Source organism: Artibeus jamaicensis, unplaced genomic scaffold (assembly GCF_021234435.1).
Source record: "Artibeus jamaicensis isolate MK-2021 breed Jamaican fruit bat unplaced genomic scaffold, CSHL_Jam_final scaffold_1964, whole genome shotgun sequence".
Classification (NCBI taxonomy): domain Eukaryota; kingdom Metazoa; phylum Chordata; class Mammalia; order Chiroptera; family Phyllostomidae; genus Artibeus; species Artibeus jamaicensis.
Genome location: NW_026522030.1, coordinates 70786902 through 70810140, shown reverse-complemented (window position 1 = coordinate 70810140; position 23239 = coordinate 70786902). Strand labels below are relative to the sequence as shown.

The window sequence follows — 23239 nt, the reverse complement described above, 5'->3', positions numbered from 1 at the left end:
CTCTCAGAGGATGCAGGGAGCAAAGCTTCCAGGTAATAGGGAGGGGGCAGGAAGCTGCCTGTCATTGATCTGTGCTCCTTCTCTGTGAATTGATTCTCTAATGGGCTCTGTGGGGTAGCGTTCTTCAAGACTCAGGCTTCTTGTATTTGCCACCTACCCCAATGCAGAATTCTCTGGTTACTCTGCACCATCTCGGGGGAAAACAGGGTGTCAAGAGACCTGCCCTGTATTTCTGAGAAGACATGTGACTGAGAGGTATAGGGCAGAGATGAGAATGAAGAATGAAGCTGGCTGGCTTCTTCATCATGTTACTGAATTCCTTATTGGTGTGGAATAGATTCAGACATTAAATCATTTTATCAGTCTCAGTTTCCCAGGTTTCTGCCCTTCTGTCTGTGCATTCCTGATGAAGAGCCAAGCCCCGTTCCACATCAGACTGGCCCATTCCAAAGCCTGTGTTTTCTCCGCAGGGTGAAGTGACTTGGAGCCTTCCCCCCTGCCTGCTGCATTTCACCCCCTGTAATCTCTGTACCCTCCTGCTCTTCGTGCTCTCAGATACCTGCCATCCATTCATCACTGCAGGCCACTTGGTGCCTGCCAGTCACTCCTTCACCTCTGGTCTGGGAGATGTGGTGCTTTACCTGGTCCTCACAATTTTAGCACTAATGAAAGGTTGTAATTTTTTCCTGTAATGACTATTCTCCCCCTCTTCTAATTCATTCCTGATATTTTAGACATTTCCCTGTTTATAAGCACCTTTTCCAGCAGCTTGTTCAGGACATAGAGAGGAGGACAGACGTTAATTCAGACATACCGTGGATGTTCCTGAGGAAGGTTTGCTCAGGGAGAGGAAACTAGCATGCGTTTAGTTTGGTTTCATTTGTAATAACCATGTCCACTGTTAATATAAAAAGTTGAGTTCACACTGGGCTGTGGCATGTGGTAGACTCTGAGTGACACAAGGTGAGGATGGCCAGCCGGCCACCGCACCCGGCAGGCTGACCGTTGGGCAGATCGTTGAGCGCCAGATCGAGTGCCAAGCTGACTGCTGCAGCCTTGGTACATTCCCAGTTTCCGCACAAAGGAATCCAGTTTTATTTTTTGGTGTGGTGCCTGTGCTGTATTTGTATTTCAATTCAGCATATTTTGCCCTCTTCTAGTTTCAAACAGACTAACTTGAGCCAAGAAAATTAACGTTTTTTCTCATAATAAAAGTGACACAGCGTACTAGAGAAAATTTAGAAAATAGAGGAAGGTATAAAAAGAAAGAAAATTGAAAATTTAGAAAATACAGGAAGGTATAAAGAAAGAAAATTGAAAACTGCCAGTAATCCAGTCATCCAGAGAGCTACTTTTAATATTTTGGTGTTTGTTCTTTAGGTCTTAGAGAAAATAATTATTGAGAAAGAAAGGGAGTGTGTTTTATATTTGTGACTTATACTTTGTGACTTGAAGGGTAGTTTACTGCGGCTACTTTTTTTTTGTAGTTAATTGAATACAGTGACTTTGAAATTCTGCCTTTTTGGAAAGATCTGTTCTGTGCCTTTCAGGGAAGATAACTTGATTAGCAGTGAATACTGGATTTCAGCATTTAACTGCAGCTGTGGTCCTGGCTTTCCCAGGACTCGTATGCCCTAACCAAATCTGTTTGAAACCCATCCCCTGTATAGTGGAGTAAACTTGTAAATGCAAGCTGCAGTTTGACCTCATAAGTTGGTGGTAGGTTTGTTTGGGTATGAGGACTTGTGGATTATAGGCACACCTCACTGATATTGCAGGTTCACCCCAAAGTATGGCAGTAAAGCAAGTCATAATCTGTGTTGCTGGTGGAAGGTCATGCTTTTTTAGTTTGTAGAAAACACATCTGTGAAGTGCAATAAAATGAGATATGCCTGCACTCCTACCTGTGACTGTGTGTGATCATCGATGTAAACAGTGGCGGCGGCCTTGTTGCATTTCCTCTCCCTCTCCCAACATGAATCGAGCTGACATCCATTTCAAGAACTGAGGGTGTACGTACTTCATGACTTGTGCTTGGAGCTTGTAGTCACAATATGGAAATTGTGGAAGATGAGCCTCTGTTCAGCAATTATCTGTGAGGCCAGTTCTGTTCTACTTTAAGAGTAAGAGTAAGAAATTGAGAACTCCCAACTTATTTCTAAGGAATATACAGCTATACAGCCATTTCCTGTTTTTTGGATTTTATTAAAATGCAAGTAGCCTTGACTTCAAAGTAGTATAATCAAATCCTGAAGAGGTGCAATTCTGATGCTTTGCCTCTTCGGTGCTTCATTGTCGGCCTGGCTGGCTTATCTGACACCTTGCTGTCTACACTGGTGAAAATCCCTCTCGGTTCAGCTTGGTCCCAGGCTTAATGGGAAACATGGAATTTGCAGTGCCCACTGCATCCCTGGGGTGGGCAGGAGCACATCCCTGACCCACCAAGTATGCTTCGTGATACATTTGGGGTGATGAATATTAATTATTTTGGTTATCAACAGATTTCTCTTGTATTTACTTAAGTGAGATGGAGCCAGTGTACATCTTTGCTTTTGCTCCTCATGATCTGCTGCATTTTTAAAAGAATGTCTTGAAATGTAAGTGGATGCCCTCCTCCCCCCAGCATGCAATAGCAGAACATATTCTGGTTGGCACATGCACGTAACCCCAGAACGCCAGCACGTGATGTTGTGTAGGCCTCCACTTTAATGGGAGAAGGGAGTAAGTCCAGAGCAGTTTTTCTAGAAACTGATACTACCTGATAGAAACCTCAACATCTGTCAAAGACCAGGAGCACAACTGGGTGCTGATGCACAATCTGTGGTCAGACAGGTGGAGTGGGATCAGAACTGTGTGCCTCTGAAGCCGAAAGGAAGCTGTTGGGTGTCACTCCCATGAGGGACCAGATGATTGCCCAAGTTCGTGATCCTGTTCCAGCCCAACTCCTGGAGGGAGGGGGAAATGAAAACATACACTTTCTAAATGGTTGCTGGATCATGTCACCTTAGTTTTCCTTTGGGAAATACATCTCAATTCAGAGACATGAATGTTGTCTGCTCCCCCATCTGTCAACTTGTCCCAGGTATCTGGAGGATTTTCCTGTTTGTAGACTGGGTCCTACGGCTGAGGGGCTTTGATGTTCATCTCCCACACCCCTTCTTTTGATTACATATGTTTCTGCTAAAGACGTCTTTTTTCCGGTGCTGACAGGGACATGAAGTTCCTTGGTCCCCTGTAGCTTTTTGTACTTCGTGGTTTCTCTCATCTTGTTTTATTAACTGTAATGTGGAAAGAGACCTGATCTGAAGACACATGGCCCAGGATATCAAACTATAAAGTGTGGTCCCACAAAACATCCGATGTGACTTAAAGTGGGCCTGGAAACACGCTTTGTCATGTGTGTACAAGAATACCCCACTGGCCCTGCCTGTCTGAGGCCAGCTGTCTGTAGTGTGCCTTCCTTTCCAGGTCTTCCCTCCTAGAGCTGTGGGCTCACCTTCTGAGCCTCCTGGGGTGCTGGGGCTGGGTAGGCCTTCCCCAGGTTCAGGGGTGCCCTTCCGGGCCTGAAGGTCTGTCAGTCTCCATGTGGCCTATCAGAGGACCTGTCCCTTCAGGACCAGGGTGGGCTCCCGCCCCCAGGCAAACAGGGTGGGTCCTACAGCACTGGTTTTAATACTGCCTCTCAGGTAAGTTCTCAGGTAAGAAAGTTCTGTCGTTCAGAGGTATGAAATCAGAAGCAACAGGGTGAAATCTTCGGGGGCCATTGAGAGGAATGTTCATCCTTACTGTGGGTGTCCAGTGGCTGACATTCTCCCAGGATACCCTCTGCTCCAAGGCACAGGACTTCATTTAGGCACATTGCAGTAGCACCAGAGTCTGGCTAGTTATAACTACTGAATAATAGACATTCCTCAGGAATAAGTACTTATGCATTGAAACAAATCTGTGAATACATGACAGAATAAAGACAGGGCCAGGTGCTTTGTAGTTATTCCCACTTCTGTGTCTTTATTCTTTTTTTTAATAGTACTTTTTAAAATTGACTTTAGAGAGAGAAACATCAATTTGTTAATCCACTTATTTTTGCAGTCATTAGTTTATTCTTGTTCTGACCAGGGATTGAACCCCACAACCTTGGTGTACTGGGAAGACGCTCTAACCAACTGAGCTACCTGACCAGGGCCTCTGTGTTATGAGTCTGTGATAAAGTTGCCTGTCACTGATTTTATAGGATTTGTTGCCCTGAGAGTTTCCCAACGTCTTTATTGACTCAGGGATGTATGTGATCTTGTGTGTAATGGTGTTAAGGATTTTCCTAATATTGTGCCAGGGGGTAGAACACTGGAGTTCCTTTTAGAATGCCTGTTTTTAGGGTACCCGCATAACTTCCAAGATTTCAACCGGGAACAGTGCAGTTTGAGGCACACCTGACATGGTGTGTAGGGTCCACATGGGGGAGTAGAATCCAGCCGCTTCAGCCAACTCAGGTAGCTAAAAATAGTCCCATGGCTGGGTGCTATTAATCTCTAAGGTAGTTCTTCACTGCTGGGCCACAGTTGGCACAAGTCACTTGCTTGCCTAGTGTGTCCTCATTTTACCTCTCCTTTTGATAACCTTTATTCCCCTTTTTGGTACAAGTCTGTGTCTTGACCTGTCGAGTCAGGTGCTTCATGCCCTCCACGTGCTGCCCAGTGTGTCTCCATTCTCCTCTCCAGCCCTGACATGGTGACTCCTTCCCTCCGACACAACCACCTCATCCAGTTACCCTCTCCTTCCACTCCTTAGAGCTCTTCTGGCTTGCTTTTCTTTCTTCCACAGGTGCTGTGATAAACCAGTAGAAGTGATGGGCTGACGTGTGTGATCCTCAGTATTGGTCAGAGGTTTTTCATGTTAAGAGAGTTTTGCTAGAAGTACAGTTCCATAACTCAAAGTGTTCCCCTTCTTGAGAGTGAAATATTCTGGGACAACTTCAAACATTCCAACATCCTAATCATAGGGGTGCTAGAAGGAGAAGAGGAAGAACAAGAAATTGAAAACTTATTTGAAAAAATAATGAAGGAGAATTTCCCCAATCTAGCCAAGGGAATAGACTTCCAGGAAGTCCAGGAATGTCAGAGAGTCCCAAAGAAGTTGGATCTAAGGAGAAACACACCAAGACACATCATAATTACATTACTCAGGATTCAAGATAAGGAGAGAATCTTAAAAGTAGCAAGAGAAAAGGAGACAGTTACCTACAAAGGAGTTACCATAAGACTATCAGCTGATTTCTCAAAAGAAACCTTATAAGCAAGAAGGGGCTGGAAAGAACTATTCCAAGTCATGAAAGGCAAGGACCTACATCCAAGATTACTCTACCCAGCAAAGCTATCATTTAGAATAGAAAGGCAGATAAAGTGCTTCCCAGATAAGGTCAAGTTAGAGGAGTTCATCATCACCAAGCTCTTATTATATGAAATGGTAAAGGGACTTATCTGAGAAAGAAAAGATAATCAAAACTAGGAACAGTAAAATGACAATATACTCATAACTATCAACAACTGAACCTAAAAAAAAAAACAAAACAAAACAGCTGAACCTAAATGGAAACAAACTAAGCAAACCACTAGAACAGGAAGAAAATCACAGAAGTGGAGATCCCATGGAGGGTTATTAGCAGGGATGGGGGGCAGGGAGAATGGGGGGAAAGGTACAGAGAATAAGTTAACATAAATGGTAGGTAGAAAAATAGACAGGAGGGGTTAAGAATAGTATAGGAAATGGAGAAGCCAAAGAACTTTTATGTACGACCCATGGACATGAACTAAGGGTGTGTGTGTATGGGAGGAGGCATGCAGGGCAGAGGGGAATAAGGGGGAGGAGGGGGTGGGACAAGTGTAATAGCATAATCAGTAAAATATATTAAGACCAAAATATGCACATATTGGTAATTTTCCCCTTAAACTGGACACTGGCCTGTGGCCTCATTTGATTCATTCGTCCTTGTTTATGTGGGCTGAAGGCATTTGTTTAGGAGACATAAATATCCTTATGTTTTTAATGGAGAAAGGTTGGAGTAGTCATGCTTTTAATCCTGAGCAGCTGAGAGTCTTTGCTTTGACATCAGCCACACTGAGACGAGCAGATCCTGTTTCAGTGATGGAATATGGGCCACTAGAAAGAGGGGTTTGACAAGCAGGCCTTGCTGTGATTCTCTCTAATGTTTGGATTGGATTGACTGATACAATTCTGGTTTGTTTTGAAGCTGGGAGGGAAGTGGGAAGACATCTTCCATACCTGGTATTTCATTTAATAATTTAGAAGAAAACCAGTTTTAACAATAATTGCACCCGTTTTCTCTGGGAACTGGTCACTAATTGTTAGCGTATTTGAAAAAAGCTGCCCCTAACATGCATTTTGTAGGAGTAGCCAGTAACCAGAGCTGGCAGTTCTGCTTACGTGGTGGGCCAGTCGGAACTTCTTGAAGATTTAAGCAGAAGTACATTTCTAAGGAATGTCATCCGTACTGGTGGTTTGCTGTTTCTTAAATGAATATCTTTGACACCAAATTTAGATAATACATATATATTTTTTTAAGAAATTGCTGCATGAAATCTAACCTTGAGGGTATTTGGAATCTTCCAGTGACCTTCCTTGCTTTCTCAAGACCTTACCACTGATTTCTCAGAAGGACAATTAAAAAAATAGTTATTTGAAGTATGTAAATAAAATTTTTTTTTGACTTAGTAATGCATGAAGATGGGAATATTCTGGTGGGTCCTACTTGCTTTTAATATTTGCCTGTGGAGAGAAAGAACCTAAATTTTAAATAAACTTCTAAGAGTAGCTAATCCTTAAAATGACAAGATTCATAATGGAAGGTGGGGGGGAGGTTTTTTATCCCTTATAAAGGTGTTTAATCTTTTTAAGCTTTCTGTATTCTCCTGTTATCTTTTAAAAACATTGGCTATAAAATATGTATTTACTTGCTTTTAAGCAATAATGTGACATTGCATTATTTTCAGCAGATGTCAGAATGGTGGGGAGTTTTTTGGTTTGTTTGTTTGTTTGTTTGTTTGTTTGTTTTAACTTGGGGAGAATGCTGTAGTTTGTTCCACATGTCACCAGGCATGGCAGAAGGACAGGTGGAGGAGAGCTGTTGCTCTGAGCTCCATGTCGAAGTCAGCCTGGGTGCTGTGGGTTTAGAGCTCTGAGGTCTTGCTCTCCAGCCTGGCCACAGCTTGCCCCAGCAGTCAGTGCCCTGAGTGTCATCTCTGGGCTATTCGGCTGTGATGGAAGCAGATGCTCACTGCAGTTTGGTAAGATACGCATTCTGAATGTCCCACTTGCAGATAGTTACCACTTTCATTCCAAGCAGATAGTCTGATGTTTAGTTGGAACCACACAGGTGTATGAGATGGGTTCAGCCTAAGAGGGGGCATGAGAACGGTAGAGATCCCAGAGGGGCTTTGGAGTGTTTCTTAATCAAGAAGAGCTCAGAGCGTTGTTGGCTATGAGTAACTGTTTGAAATTTCTGGCATAATATTTTTGTATCCATCCACCTTTTAGCCTTTATTATGACTTTAATTTTTTTTCCTTTATTAACCTCTAGCCACTTTATCTAAGAATTCTTTCTGAAGTCAGTTTATTTTAACCAGAAAGCTGATTAGAGTTCATTGCTAAAAAATAATAGGTTCGACAAAATGACCATGAAAAATATTTTCATTCTTGGCATGTAAAAGTCATTGTCCAAAGTATTGCCACGTGTATTTATGAAAGATGAACAGGGTTTTATTACTTGAGATTATGGTATGACATTTTGGACATTAAAACTCGGTGAATTCAGGTGTTTTCCTTGGAGTTTAACTTGCATTTTCCCCTGGAATATTCACATTTCTCCTCTGCCTAATTTTGTGGATTAAAAAAAGCATAACATTTGTTCTGGGCAATATAGGAGATTACTGAAGCACTGAGGAAAGAGCATGTTGAGAGGAGTAAACAGTTCAGTCAGGATTGCAAAAAGGAAAGCCCGAAGCCCTCTTCATTCCTCTTCAGCTGCTGTTCGCAAGCCTTCAGTCACTCTTAGGAACTATGGCAACATTGCAAGTGATTTATCTAAATAGTGCAGCCCATTACCTAGCAGAACAAGCTAATAAATTCCTGAGGGTTGATCTGGCTTTACTTTCTGATTGACAGTGATCCTGACCAGCTTTCTGACTGAGCCCCCATTTACCACATGTGACAAGGAGTGTGATGACATGGTGGGGAATGGTGGCCCCTCAGACACATAGGAAACACATAGAGCTCTTTAGATAAAAGTTCCTCAGTGTGGGAAACCTTCCCTCTGTGTCCATCCTTTCACCCATGCCTCATGCAAAGTAAGTTCTTAGGCTGGTATTATCCAGATCTAAAGCTATACATACTGTTTTAACACAGGGGGAGGGATGTAAGTTTCCCGAAGAAGCAAGTGCATTCAAGCAGAGGAAAAAAAACAAAACACTGAGCTCTGACTGGTATGGCTTGGTTGGGCGTTGTCCCATAAAGCGAAAGGTTGCTGGTTTGATTTCTGGTCAGGGCACGTGCCCGGGTTGTGGGTTTGGTCCCTGGACAGGGCGTGTGCAAGGGCCAACTGATGGATGTTTCTCACATCAGTGTTTTTCTCTCCCTCTCTCCCTTCCTTTTCCTTTCTAAAAATAAATAAATAAACTCTCAAACACTGGTTTCACTGCAGTTATACCAAAAGAGATGGTATAACTAAAACAGATTCCCTAGAAAGCTAGATGCCATCAACCTTGAATGACAGGGTAGATATAAATGAACCCAGCCCAGTGTGCTTTGGGAAACATGCTGTTTCCAGCAGCTGCATTATTGCATTAGGCTGTGAATTCTTCTCTGCTTTGGTTTCTAGGCAACTTGCACAAATTTTAAATCTGAATATAAACATATACATACACTTCTCCTCCTACCCCCTGCAAAAAACCAGAAAAACAAAAAACAAGATTGAATAAAACGATAGAAAGCCTAATGACATAACTCACCCTTGGTAACTGCAGCAAATGAATCTAGGCCCCTGCCTGGTGATTTAGAGATTCTGGTGGTTAAATCTAGTAAACAAAGAATGCAGTTGTAAATAACTCCTTTTGTTGCAAAATGATTAATATTTCTATAATGCAAGCAAATCATGGGTACTCTGCCTCCAAGGTCCCCTGCAAAAGAAGGGATTTCTTCCTGGGAATAGTTCTTACTGTTCAGGGTGATTTTTTGTTAGTCCTGCATTATGATTCTAAGAAGCCGTCGATCTGGTTATCTGCAGCAGCAAGCTCTGTCCATGAAGGAATACTAGAGGGCGTCCTGAGTGCTGACTTCATTAACCTCACCCGGGCGTTACTTCTGGGTGGGCAGATGCTTTTCAGTGCCTCCCCTGCCACCAGGAGGGAAGGAACAGGAGAAGTCCCAGAGTCGGTGTAGCTTAATACCACTACTGGAGATTTGGACTTGAAGATAACCTTTGGTGAATTTATCGACCAGGCAGGTTTCATAAAGTTGTCAATAAATTTGGCATTCTAACTGCTTTTGTTACACCTAGCACTATCTAGATCACAGGTGGCAAACATAAGGCCCTTGGGCCGAATCCAGCCCTCCACCTTCTTTTATCCAGCCCAGCACCTTGTTTCTGCTGGGCAGCAGCACCAAGTTCTTGCTTAACTGTTAAGGAGTAGTTACATTTATACAGTCCTAAAATCATATTTGGCCCTTTGAAGGCAACCTCGAGGCTGATGTGACCCCCAGTGAAAATGAGATTGACACCCCTGATTTAGATTCATGTAGGGAATTGACTAGCTCTAGGTTTGAAAGAAGGAATATGGTGGACCTAATGGATGGACAAGTCAGATGCAAGTCTGTAGGTATGTGTTCAGTGTCTTTAAATATTTAATAGTATAATGGCAGGCACGGTAAGGAGAGGATCAGCCAGGTTACTTTATATGCTTTTTGAGTCTACATCTTGAACCAACATGACGCAATTGAAGCAGGTCCAAATAAAAGTAATATTGTGGAAGTAAAAAAATAAGACCTGTGGGAAAAGTTTTTAAAAACTGAATTTGTTCTGTCTGGTACCAGCACTGCTCCAGGGCTCTAGGGATGAGCTGCACTAGGCTCAAGCCTTTGTGCCTCCAGACAAGGCATTCGGGGCCTCTTGGCTTTAAGCTGTCCTGTGAAAAGGAGGCTGGCCGTCCTTCCACCTTTATATTTACTCCCTGCATTCAAAGGAGGTGTCTGCAAGTTACTCTTCATTTTCACAGCACAAAAAAGAAGTGATTTAAAATTGCATTGGCAAGTTTAAAGATAATATTTTTACAAAGAATAAATCAACAATAAATATACTGTGCCACTAATAGAAACAAATTATAAATTTATGTATTTTTATATTACTCTTCTCAGTGTTATTTGTGGATTCGCCAAAAACTGAATCACAATTTTTTAAAAGACTTTTTTTTTTTGAGAGAGAGAGAAAGAGGGGAAGGGAAACAGAGAAACATTGATGTGTGAGAGAAACATCGATCTGTTGCCTCACATGCACTGCAGCAGGAACCTGGCCCACCACCCAGGCATGTGCCCTGACTGGGAATCAAACCAGCGACCTTTTTTGCAGGATGACACCCAACCTACTGAAACATAGCCCCCAGGGCTGAATTACAATCTTAAATAAGTCCCATCCTACCAGCAAAAGATAGCGTTTTACTTAAGTAATACTTGTCTCAAAAGCTTTATGTCATGCTGTACAAACAGAGATAAGTTATGAGTTTGCTTTATTGTTTACCCCTGCTACGTCATCATGTTTATGTGTTCAGTCATTCATTTTTTATGTTATTAATTTTAAGAAACCCTTAAAGTAGCCACTTGCATTATTTACTGTCAAGAACAAGGACCTGTGATGACGACTAAGTAAGACTGCTGACAGGACTTTTTTCTTCAGAGTTTGTAAAAACGTTTTTTGGGATGTTAAGTTTTTATTGTCACTGCAAAATTTATGTGTTTCTTTTTCCCACAGAACTAAAGCATTTTAAACTTGCTATTTTAATTTAATTCTGGGACTATAATAGCATTGGGAGCATGTAGAAGGAACTAGAAGAGGAGAGCACAGGCCTTGTTAGCCCTGTGTCATACAGAGCAGCAGGGAGTCACCACCTGGTTTGTCCTCAGCTCCAGAGGACCTCAGTGGGGGAGCAAGGAGCCCGGGGCAGGCCACTTGGAGGCCATACTTTCACCAGAGGCATCTACATCGATAGCAGCAGTTGCCCATACAAAATCAAACAGCCATTACTTTCCTGTCCTTTGTAAAATTTAATGCCCAGCCCCTTTTTCTGCATTTTATTTCCCCATTTTAGAACTGTTTCACAACCAGGAATGGTTTTCTGAGAACTAGAGACCAAGGAGGCTATATATCATGCATGGTGTTGCAATTCTCCTGATAAAACAGATGATCAGTCTCTCTTTTTTCTACTCTCCTTCACTTACTTTGAACAAGGTGCTAGGACACGCTGGTGATGCACACTTTCCTGGTCCTTCCAGGCTGCATGTTCATGGGGGTGGGGGCCGCACGACAGAACCACCCCATCTTACTGGCTCTCTCTTACACTGGGTCAGGGTCTTCATTTTTAGTGATCCCAGTTCTTCTCATCTTGGTTCAGCTCTACAGGCAGTAATGAGAACCAATGATAGAAAATACATGAAGTGAGAAATGATCAGAAAAATTGTTTTTCTCCTGTAAGACACAGTAAAGAATTGCAGTTTAGTCCTCAGTGAAGAGTTTACCTGAAAAGGTAAGCCTGGTTAATCGTTTCCTTTTAGGAAATAAAACAGTGTAAACTTTGGAAAAGCATCATAATCACGAAGTTCCCTGAGAAAGTCAATACCCCACAAAAATAGAGAAAGTAATAGTGTTGATCTTATACACATGTGGGTTGTTCCAACATCTCACTCATTCCCTTTACTACCTAGATATTTTATGAGGCTTCTTAAACCAAAATGTCATGTGCCATTCAGGAACTTAGCCAGGTTTATGTAATCAAAATATTTGGGGGCAAAGTCAGACACCATTAGCAGCCCTTTGAGTTATCCAAAGGGTAACATGCCCCCTGAATTGTGTAGGAAATAGCCTCATGAAAAAGAGCGATTTGTGCTAGAAAAATAGAAAATAAGGAAAATTCTTCAGAAATAAGATTATCTTTTAAAAAATTTTTTAAATTTGTTTTATTTATTTGAGAGAGAGAGAAACATCAATTTGTTGTTCCACTTATTTATCCATTCCTTGGTTAATTGTTGTATGTGCCTTGACGGGATAGAATCTACAACCTTGGTGTGTCTGGATGATGGTCTAGCCACAGCAGATTGTCTTTTAAAGCAGTGATGCAGAATGTAAAATCTGATACAGCCAGATTGTAATGGCAGGGGAGGGGGGTTGAGTTTGGGGGGAGGAGGAGTGACACATGAAAAACCTACAGTAAACCAGGCTGTGATCTCACCATATGTGTTGAATTGAACACAACTCTTCTGCATTTAATGAAGAACTTTAGCCTTTAGGGGTAAATAAAACATCACTAAACAGGGATGGCCTGAATATTTTTTTTTTTTACTGGCTGAATAATTAAAGCCATGAAAAGGTGGTGGGTTATGTTACTTATTAACTTGAATCACTCCTAGATTCGATCAAGACGTGGTTGCCCATGGCATTTTGTTTCATGCTTGTCCTTTGTTTCATTGACATGCTCTGCCCTGGCCTTTGTGGCACTGTAAAAGCAGCCAGGCAGTTAGGAACCAGATCCAAAAGGGCTTTAGACCTCCTGTCCAGCTTCCTTCTCCCCTCCTGTCCCCCCTTCAACCTTTTAGCCACTAGAATTGAGCCTGAAATCCCCTACAATGAGCTGTGTACTTGAGGGAGGTGAGGAGAGGGAGGGGAAGAAATCTTTCCCTCTTAAAAAGAAATTGATCAGAGTTCAGGTGTAACTGAGAGCTTTTAAAGGGTGTTTTTATTTTCTTCACAGGTTGAGCCAAAGGTTTAAAAGCATTGAGGTTCCTTATAAGAGGAGCTTGGGACCCAGATATGTTGGCTTCCTGTTGCTGCTGCAACAGATTACCACAAATTCAGTGACTTAAAACAACACAGATTTATTACAGTGGCTGGAGGTCAGATGTCCAAATTTTGTCTCACTGGACTAAAATCAAGGTGTGGGCAGGCCTTCGTTCCTTTCTGCGGGCTCTAGGGGAGAATCTGTTTCCCTGCCTTCTCCAGCCTCAGAGGCCCCTGCATTCCTCGGCCCATGGCCTCTTTCTTCATCTTAAAAGCCAGAAAAGGCAAGACGAGTCCTTCAAAAGCAGCCGTCCCTCTGGTTCTCTTTTCCCTGCCTGACTTCTTCATTTTAATGGGCCTTGTGATTGTCTTGGGCTCACTGGGATAATCTAGGATCATCACCCCATTTCCAGGTCATTTGATTGACAACCTTTAACTCCCCTGTGTCATGTAACCTCACATCTTGTATAGGTTCCAGGTTTTAGGATGTAGCCATTGCCATGCTTACCACACCAGAGACTGTTGATACTGTAAATGGTAGTGAATTGGGGAGTTCATAGGGTTACGAAGTAGACAAGATACAGGGTGTGCTATTAGAAGTGGGTTTTTATAGCTTATTGCAGTTTGTTATAGCTACTGTCAGGAAAAATACACATATGTACATGTACACACATACACTATTACTGTAGGAAAAAGTCACTTGCAATTTTAGCTTAAATGGGGCTTTTATTTTACTGTAATATCTAGTGTCAACTACTGAATAAAAGGGGAATTTTAAGTGTGACATACAAATATAGTGTTAGTTTGGGAAAATTGGCATTTCCCTAGTCAAAAGAATGGTGGAGTTATAGTTTTATTGGCTTAAGAATATTTGAATTCATCATGTTCTGTGAAATTTTTGTGCTGTAATTTGTTGGGTTTTTTTTTTAAAGATTTTATTTATTTTTACAGAGATAGGGGAAGGGAGAGAGAAAAAGAGGGAGAGAGACATCACTATGTGGTTGTCTCTTGCACGCGCTCTACTGAGGACCTGATCTGAAACCCAGGCATGTGCCCTGCCTGGGAATCGAACCAGCAGCCCTTTGCTTTGCAGTCTAGCACTCAGTCCACTGAGCCACACCAGCCAGGACTGTTTTTTTATTAACATTTAACTTCACAGGGAAACCTCTAACAGAAACATGATAATCTATTAACACTATAAACATCCTTTTCAGGGCTCATATCTATAATTTTTACATAGTTTTTAACCACTGTGTACATGCTCTTGGGTGCTAAGTGGCTTAACTTTTCTGTGACCCCTTTCCCTACTCATCTCATTGAACATTGCTAGTAGGATGTGCCTCTGTTCTGCGTGGCAGAATCCATGAGATGACAGGTGTGTGGAGTGCTCTAAGGGAAAAGCACTACCTGCAGTTACATAAAGCAGAGCTACCCTGGTTAAGCTGTCAGCAGCTTCCCAGTAGAAAATGTCCCTGAAATAGATGAGACATTTACCTGTAATGGTTTTCTTTGCCTGTGAAATTAATAGTGTGAGTCTTAAAAAAAACTGTCTTTGAATTTTTCTTCTAAAGTTGACCCCATTTTAACAAATTGTCATCATTTGCTAAAAATCAGTGCTAGTGGGCACAAGATTGAGACTTGGAAGGAATCCCAGGCCTGCATGGAGCCCAGACCTTCAAGTATATGCACAGTGACATGATAATGATTCTGTTATGTGGCAGAACAGAACTGCCCACATGGGAATGAATGAGAGGATAAAACCCAGAAAGCAAAAATGGTTTCTGGAGGGGTTCTTGAAGAAGGTAGTCCTTGAAAAGTGGTGTGAGTGTGTGTGTGTGTGTTGCGGCGGGGCAGGTGCATACCAGGCAAAGGGACTGTTATTAGCAGTTCATATCAGATCATGGGAAAAGTTTGTTGAACAGTTGAGAGGATTGGAATTGGAAACGGGTGTATTGAGCCACACACATCGGAGCATACATGTCACTGTCTCCGTCAGAGGACAGAGGATCAAAGTTGTGTTTTAAGGCAGCTCACCTTACCTGTTGGTGGTGGACAGAGTGGGTCTGTAATCCATTGCCCGGAACGAACCAGGCCTGGCGAGGTCCTGCTCGCAAGGTGGGCGCTAGAAATCAGGCAGGGAGGAGAACGGAGAGCTTCTTTGGTGACTTGTTTACATTTGGTGGTTAGTTCGGTAGGGTTACTGTTAGTTGCATATCTCACCCCTCTCTGTTTGCACCACTAGTCTTCAAGGAAGATGGACCACTGTAAATTCATGTCCAAAGTGGGCATGAGCAAAGTGGGTGTTTAGACACAAAGAGCGCCAGTGGTGTTTCCTGACACCCTTGAAAGCTGGGTCAAGTTTTTACGCGTGAGAGAACAGAAGTCACAGAGCTTGTGCCAGGGTCACTAACTAGGTGAGTAGCCAGGCAGGATTAGACCTAGGTTCTAGGTGACTCTCTAGATAAAGGCGCCCCTAGCTAGTGCTGCTAGGACTTAACTCTGTGTCCGAGGCGAGGACTCCATTGCTGTCGTCCTGAACTACAAGCCCTGCTGCGGGCGGTGCATGGTGCAGGGAAGGGGCCTGCTCTGCCTGGACAACCACTAGCGGGGTTGGGAGGGAGCGATAATAATGTTTAGGGGCAGGGGCTGGGCCCAGACACCGCCTCTTTGGTGGGTGCCTCGTGTCCCCGCCCCCTTCCCCGCCCACCTTTCGACTCCTCCATCCTCAGACCCGGCTGGCTGCCAAGTGAGTGGATGTGCGCTCGGACCGCGAGGCTGCCCTGGACACTGGCGCGAGGGTGGACTTTAGCCAGGCAGGGCCTGAAGGCTGCTGTCAGTAAGGGTTGGGGGTGTGGAGGATGAACTGCGGCCTGTGGGGCCCTGGGGCTGACACACTTGCTTGGGTAAAACTCTGTTGTATTAGGTTATTCCCGGCTTGGACAGACGGGAGGTTCCCTAAATCCTTCTCGTGCCCTGTCTTGCTGATGGGGACCTACTACGCCTTCCTGGTGGACGCTGGCGGCTTGGTTTTTTGGGAGAAGGGCTTCTGTTGGTAATGTCAAGGGATCCTGAGCACCAACCCAGGGCCTCGGCTCTGGAACCAGACAGAAGTGCTCGTGTCAAAAGATTGCTGTACAACAGCCGGAGCTCCCCTAAGAGCTAGGTACTTTTTTTTTTTAAGTCCTCGTGCTTCTAATTTGGGCCATTCTTGCTTTCAGAAAAGAACGTGCTCCAGGGACAGACGTCAGTGTAGTTTTCGCAGACTTTTAAACTTGGGTGACGTTAGTTGAAAGTGGGTGAGCAAGACGTGTGGATTTAGCACAGCATCGCTCAGTGGGCCCTGAAGAATTTGTTGCTTGGGGACTTGTCTTCGCAAAACCTTGGGAAGGTGTCACCGCCCCCTGCTTTGAGGAGAGAGCCAGACGCTCACAGTCTGCGCAGGGGGCTCCAGCTTTGCTGAGAAACCTTTCAGATACAACTTCGTTTAAAAAGTAATAAATCATTTTACGGAGTAGGGCTACTGACTTGACTGCCAAAAGAGAAATGGTTATAAAAATAGCGTGAACAAATAGTATTGGGATCAATGAGAAATGATATCTGCGATGTTGGTGAGAACTCTTAAGTGGAGATACTCTCGGGACAGTGTGTGGTTTTACCTTAATTCTCGATCTCTGCCTTTCCATTTAAAGCAAAATCCCAGATTTGAATAACAGTTTAATGGCTTTTCACTTTTAAAAGTAAATGCTAAAATAGGCTTGTGTTGGTGATGAGTCTTGCAAAAGCATAGGTGCTCATGCCTGTTTACTTTTATGAGAACATTTTGGTGTATTTTATAAAACTTCTTTATTTTTCTTTGTGTCATTGCAGAATATTTGTTTATTATAATTTTTATTATCTGAAGGTAGATACCGTGAATTTTTCAAACCGAAAATTTCTTTTTAAAGAATTATGTTGAATGAGTTTAATGTTCTTCTATAATTGAAAGCATGCATAAATCTTACAAATGTTAAGGGAGATGTCCAGTTGTGTACATAAAAAGATTGACTTAGCTAACATTTCAAAGCCATTTAAAAATTTAGATCTTAACTCAGTGGGGAATTTTGGAAGGATAAATTTTGGGGGAGTGTTATATTTTCCCTGAAGGAGCTTTTACCCTATGTTCTCACTTGCTCATCATGTTTATTTCATCTTTCAGAACAAGTGTTTGGGAGTCCTTTCTGTATTTTTATTTCCCAGGCACCTGGTTTTCTTATGCTTAAAACATTTTAAGAATGCCACCTTATTTTCAGGGCATTAAATTTAAATGATGTCGACATATTAGCATTTGAAAGTGTTCGTATTTGATTTTATCTTTCTTTCTACTTGCTTTAACTTGAAATTAGTTGATTTTCATGTTTAAAAAAGATTTAATTTTTTAAATGGTTACTACAATGAAACCAAATTATGTTCAGATATTTGTTGTTTCTATTTAGAAACGCAAATGTAGCTGGTAAACAAATATATTTTGTAATAAAATAAGGTACTAAATTAGTTTTCCATAATGTGAACAGTTAAGATTTCCTTCATTTAAAAATGGAGATATTTTAGAGTATATCTTAATAAATACATGGAGTGGGACTGAAAACTATACTTTCTTTGAAATTTTGAAAAAAAATGTTTTTGAAAAAATAGTGGAAGGGGAAGATCCATGAGTAATATAACCTATTTTATGAAATGTTTTGTAGTGGTTGTTTTTATTTCTTTTGTACCCCATTTTGTACTTCATTGCCTGTTTTTTAAAAAATATTTTTCACATAAACTTCTAAGTAATTCTTCTAAAATGGATGCAGATTAAAGATCAAACCAGTACTAGCAAATAGAGTATTAAAGGGCTTTTTTTGTTTTTGTTGTTTTGTTGGCTTTTTCTAAGCACACTTTTACAGTTGTAATTTTACTCATCCTGAAAATTCCACTCTACATTTAAAACTCAGACGAAGAGTTTAATACTCAGAACTGTGAATGGGACTATTAGAGTTTCCTAGGGAAAAATGGGCCTGATCACATTCTTTCCTGAGGGCTCCTTTCACTTTTTCCCAATAAATAAATTTTCCCATAATTCGTAAAATCGTTATTCTAGTTGCTACTTGCAGTTTTTTCATTTTGTTGTTGGAATCTGGTGACCTTTATGTACTGGAATTGCTGTAAGATTGGAAACAAGACTGACTGCGTTTCGGTGTGCTGTTGGAATGCTGTGGCTGTTTCCTGGAGATGCCAGTCGTTAGGCATTAAAGCTGTCCTTGCGCCCAGGAAATTGAATTCTGGCATTTGGTGTTTTTCCCTTTGGACCAACAAGTAGCCATTTAATTGATGTTAGTGTGAACAATAGCAACCTTCACCAGTGCTATTTAAGGATTATGCAGATTGTTTACTAGAAAGATAGTGAAGGGTAGTTTCCTGGGTTGTTTGTTTCCCTTTTATTCACAGAATCTGTAAACTGTTAGAAGACAGCCTTCTCACATTTCTGTACATCTTGCTCATTTGCACCAGGTGATCCAGGAACATTTATTCTGTAGGAGAGACCAAACTTTCAAGTTTAATATTCATTTTTTGTGAAAAAGTGATTTTTCTTGGTGTAGTTGTAGCCAGCCAGCATGGTCTGACCCTTTTGCACAGAAATGCAGATTTCCTTGTGAAATGGCATGTACCCTAGAGGTTAAACTTAAAAAAATTTTTAAAGTATAGTGTTCAGTGGGACAAAGTCTTCACATTCTATAAATTGGAGGAAAAATTGCTACAGCTATGATTGCCTTTGTTCTTAAAGCCATTTGAATTGCAGGCTGTGTTGAGACTGGTTCGTACATTGTTTAACTGCTGAGACTAAAACTTCTAATTAGAGTAATCACTGGGTGGGAGCTGACTAGCGGGGTGAGGGGGGGCAGGGGCGTGGCTGGGAAGGGGCGCCAGGCGGCGGTAACCCGACGGGTGGGGCGGGGTGGGGCGCGGCGGCCTCCGCGGGGATTGGCCCAAAGGGAGGAGGCGTTGCGCGGGCGTCCTCGGGACTTAGCAGCCCGAGCCGTGGCCGGAGCTGGAGGACTCCTGGCTCGGGTCGGCGCCCCAGCGGGAACCTCAGTAAGTAAGACGTTTCCCTCTCTCCGACTCCGGCGCGTCCGCCAGCCCGCCCCTTCCCGGCTTGTCTGACAGCTGTGGAAGCCCGAGGCCATCAGCTGGTGTTAGTTAGGAGAATGAGGGTGGTTTCTTCTCCGTCTTCCAAAATCCCTTCTCATTTTCCTCCTTTTAGCCTCAGTCTTCCCACTAAATGAGCTACAGCAGGAAAGAAAGCCAGGTTTGGTTCACTGTTTATTCGTTCCGCTTCATCTTGTTGTCCTTAATCGTTCACCGCTAACAGCCCATTCTCTGGCATTACCACTACTGCGGTGGTATCGACGGGGAAGGGGAACTACCAGCTGCCTTCGGAAATTTCTAAAAATCTGGGTACGAAGAACTGTGCTTCTGAAGGGTTGTTGCCTTTGTTTTAATGCTTTTGTAATCGTACATTGGTGTCGTCAGAATCGTACTTGCGTGTGTATGTATTATGTTTACCAAACCTTCAAGAAGAAAAGGCCAGGTAAATAAATATGCACTCTGACGAGCTCAAGAAAGCTCATTTAAAGGACAAACGCAGCAGGAAATGGTAACAAAATGACTGCTTCCAGCCGGAGCCTTCTTTAGGAGTGTTCTACAGGTTAACTTTGGTCTCCGGAGAACTGCTCTCCTCTCTCTTCTGTCAAGGGTGTGTGTTGACCTGGAGGGTTTCTGGTCTTTGGTCTTAATTCTTAGCAGACATTCTTAGATGGAAACGTGGACCTAGTGCTGGACAGCTAACCACAGACAATAAAAGAAGCTGCATTTTGAACTTTGCCTCTAAAGAGTAGTTTGTTTGGGCTGCTCCAGAGGGAGCAATTCATTTTTTATTTGTCTCAGTTATACTTTCTAAAGGTCTGAGATGGGACCCTGAACTGTAAAATCAGCAGATAAGTGGTTCTCAACCTGTGTGGTTTTGATTAGTAATTTAAAAATATTTGTGTCCACTTTTCATTTGGGGGGGATATGTGATTACTGGTCATTCAAGTTAATTTGTTTTAAATAAATCAAGCTAGAATTTTGTGGTAGAATATGTAGATTTTAATTGGTATGCTGTAATTTTGGTATGTTAAAAGCAAAGTAGCACAAGTTCTGTTAAAACTGTGGAGTTTAAAACACCTTTTAGTTTTAGTTTCAATTATATAAGAAAAACTTACAAAAACCTATATAAAGGAAAGCTGTTTCATTGCTACCTGTTTTTTAAAGATAATTCTAAGTTAATTTGTATAGATAAATTACACTGGAATGCCGAGGAGAGGGGAAAGTTTGGTTTTCCATAAATGATTGTTTTCTATCAAAGTTAATAAACAATAAAAACTTAGAAATCCAGACATTTCTTGAAAAGTTTTCCCCAAAACTGTAATTCCAAAACGTTTTGTGCCGTTAAAACACATGCCAGTAAAATAGTACTGCATTTTTCTTACATGAGCACATTATACATACATAAAGGCAGATATAAAATAATAGAAATGCTAAAACTTAACTCCATTTTTATGAAATTTGTTTAGTTGTCTGTTAGGAATAACTAAATAAAATCCCAAGTGTTGGGATTCTATATTGCTGCTAGAAAACACACGTAGGTTAGATTGTGGTCATGCCACTAGCTATGAAAAGGTGTTGGTAGGTCTCAGGATATACTAGAATTTTATATCTGTGATTAGCACTTATTAGCATTTTTAGATCCATGGCTAAAAAGTATCAGTTTTGCATCTTTGAAGACTTTTGTTGATTCACTTTCAAATTCTTGAGTTCACTTGAGAATATATCTCCATGGTAGCGAACAAGACGGCATTTCAGATTTCTTGCTCCTCTATCAGCTTCAGGCTGCTCCAGGGCCTTGAGTCCAACATTGGAGCACACAGTAAAAGTCAGGCTACATGCGTCTGACTCTTGTAGCCTATAGTTGTAAAAGTGGGCATTTTGCTGTAAAAGACCATTTTTATCACACTACTTTGGTCCACATGTTTAGTTGTTAACAGTACATTAATTTATGGATTATTCAGCCATTTGTATATAACATGCAGATTTTGAGTAAACAAACCTGGCATCATTCCTGTCCCTGTGGTCTTACTGTGTTTCCCATCCACCTGTTTCACTTTCTTACATGTGTACATCTACAAGATGGCTGCTTTCGTGCAGAATGCTGGTCCACTGAAAGCTCTCATTCCCTTTCAGTAAGCTGGTATCAAGGTGGGAGGAAGAAAAAAGAAGTTAAAAATGAAGTCAAGTTTTCTTTAAAGTATGTGGACTTTGTTTTCTGCCTTTCTCCTGAAGTTCCTTAAGTCTGTCTCTTTCAAAAATACAGATTTCTTTGTTGACATGACCTTTAAGTTAATCCCTTGCTCTCTTACTCATAAAACTTTTCAAAATTAATTGAGGATATAAAATGTCTGGACTGGAATCCAAAAATGTACAGGATTTGAGTGAAGTCTACTGTGCTTTATACGCGTTAAATTACTCCGTGAAAGAACACTGAGAAACTATAGAGTACTCTCAACACATTTTTATTAAATGAAAGCAACTTTATTTTTCCACAATAATTCATGTAGGTTTTGACTCCTCATCCTCTTCCACCTCACACTTCCTACAATTCCTCTTTAGTTGTGGCCATCACTTCCTATATAATGTTTCTTTGTCACATTTATGACACGCCACAACAAATTGTGGACATGTGGCTAAAATTTATGCTTCTTTTGGACTTGATAGAAAATATGGAAAGAATATTAGGAAATACAGTCTGACCAAAAAGATATTTATGTTGTTTTTGACTATGGGAATGAAGAAGAAAGTACAGGAACTAGGAGTAATGGAATGTTAGCATTTTACACCAGAATAAACACCCAAGAGTGGAATTCGTTTCTAGATTACGTTCTGTGGATAAAAATCTGTTGAGTGTGTGTGTGTCTGTGCCTGAGCTGTTCGAGCTGAGGACCGGTGTGGGTGTGGCCGGCTCGGCTTCTCTTTCCCTTCTGTTTCTTGTCTTTTTCTTACCTTGCAGCTCTTGGTAGTATGGTTGTGTCTGAATGCTTTTGTGGCTTCCTTTTTTTTAAGTTGCTAATTTTGATCATTTGAAAAATAAAACTTACGTCTTTAATGATGACTTTAAACAAGGACTATGGAAAGTGAAGGAACAGATGTCTCTTGGAGATACTATTGAGTTTTTGTACTTAGAACAAAAGGAGTTGTGACTACTCTTTGTACAGTCTAATATATTAGCTTTTTAAAAACACTGCAGAGACATCATTTCATTGATTACAATTGAAGAGACATTTCAGTTATTTTATCATTAGTTTTTAAAATAAGAATCATCTACCACATCTGTTACAAAGAATGTTTATAAACTGTTTTATGTTGATGTATTTGAATGTGTATATTTTGGGGATTTGTTTGAGTTTTCGAAATGTGAATCACTTTCATAAATTTTCTTTTAATAGATTTACTGTAAATCAAAATTGTTGATTGATGGCTATCTTGCAGTCACATTCCAGCTTAGTAGATCGGACTTGTTAGTAAACTTGTGTCAGCAGGCCTGCTGTAGGTGGCACATGAAATGGGCAAGACTGTGTTTCATTCTTTAAGGAGATGCCTTAAAAATGTACATTCTTTTTATGGAGGTTAAAACACAATTTTGTTGGAACTCAGTTACTCTCTTTTTAAATTTTTATTTATTGATCTGGGAGAGAGACGTCGCTGTGTTGTCCCACATGTTCACCCATTCACTTCTCGTGTGTGCCCTGACGGGGGTCAGATCCGCAGCCTTGGTGTATGGGGGCAATACCCTTGACCAACTGAGGAGGAGGGCTCTACTTTTATTTGTAATATTCTGAAGAGTAATTTTCAGTAAAAGCTTAGTTAGGTTTTTTCCCATTTGCTGATTAATCACTTGTATTTTAGAGGAAAATTTGTTTTCAGACTGAATATTCCTAAGAGTTGTATTTTTGTGCATGTGAACGTCTTAATTATGTTCATACTATAGATGACTTTTCAACAGGAACCTAGGGCTATATGTTACAAAGAATAGTTTAATATCGATAGCTATTTACTAAAAGTATTAAGTTTGTTATTAATTAC

At 41.4% G+C, this 23239-nt stretch overlaps 1 protein-coding gene across 8 annotated transcripts in view; it reads left to right on the top strand.

Annotated features, from left to right (window-relative positions):
- AOPEP (aminopeptidase O (putative)) overlaps positions 1-23239 on the top strand; it is a 439006-nt gene that overhangs the window by 381991 nt on the left and 33776 nt on the right. The window contains exon 15 of one of the 8 annotated variants that reach the window (XM_053656396.1): positions 471-8474. The exons of the other annotated variants lie outside the window; for them this stretch is intronic. The gene's annotated coding sequence lies outside the window, so the exon portion shown is untranslated. Of the gene's footprint in view, positions 1-470; positions 8475-23239 lie in introns of those variants that run through there. 8 annotated transcript variants of the gene reach the window in all.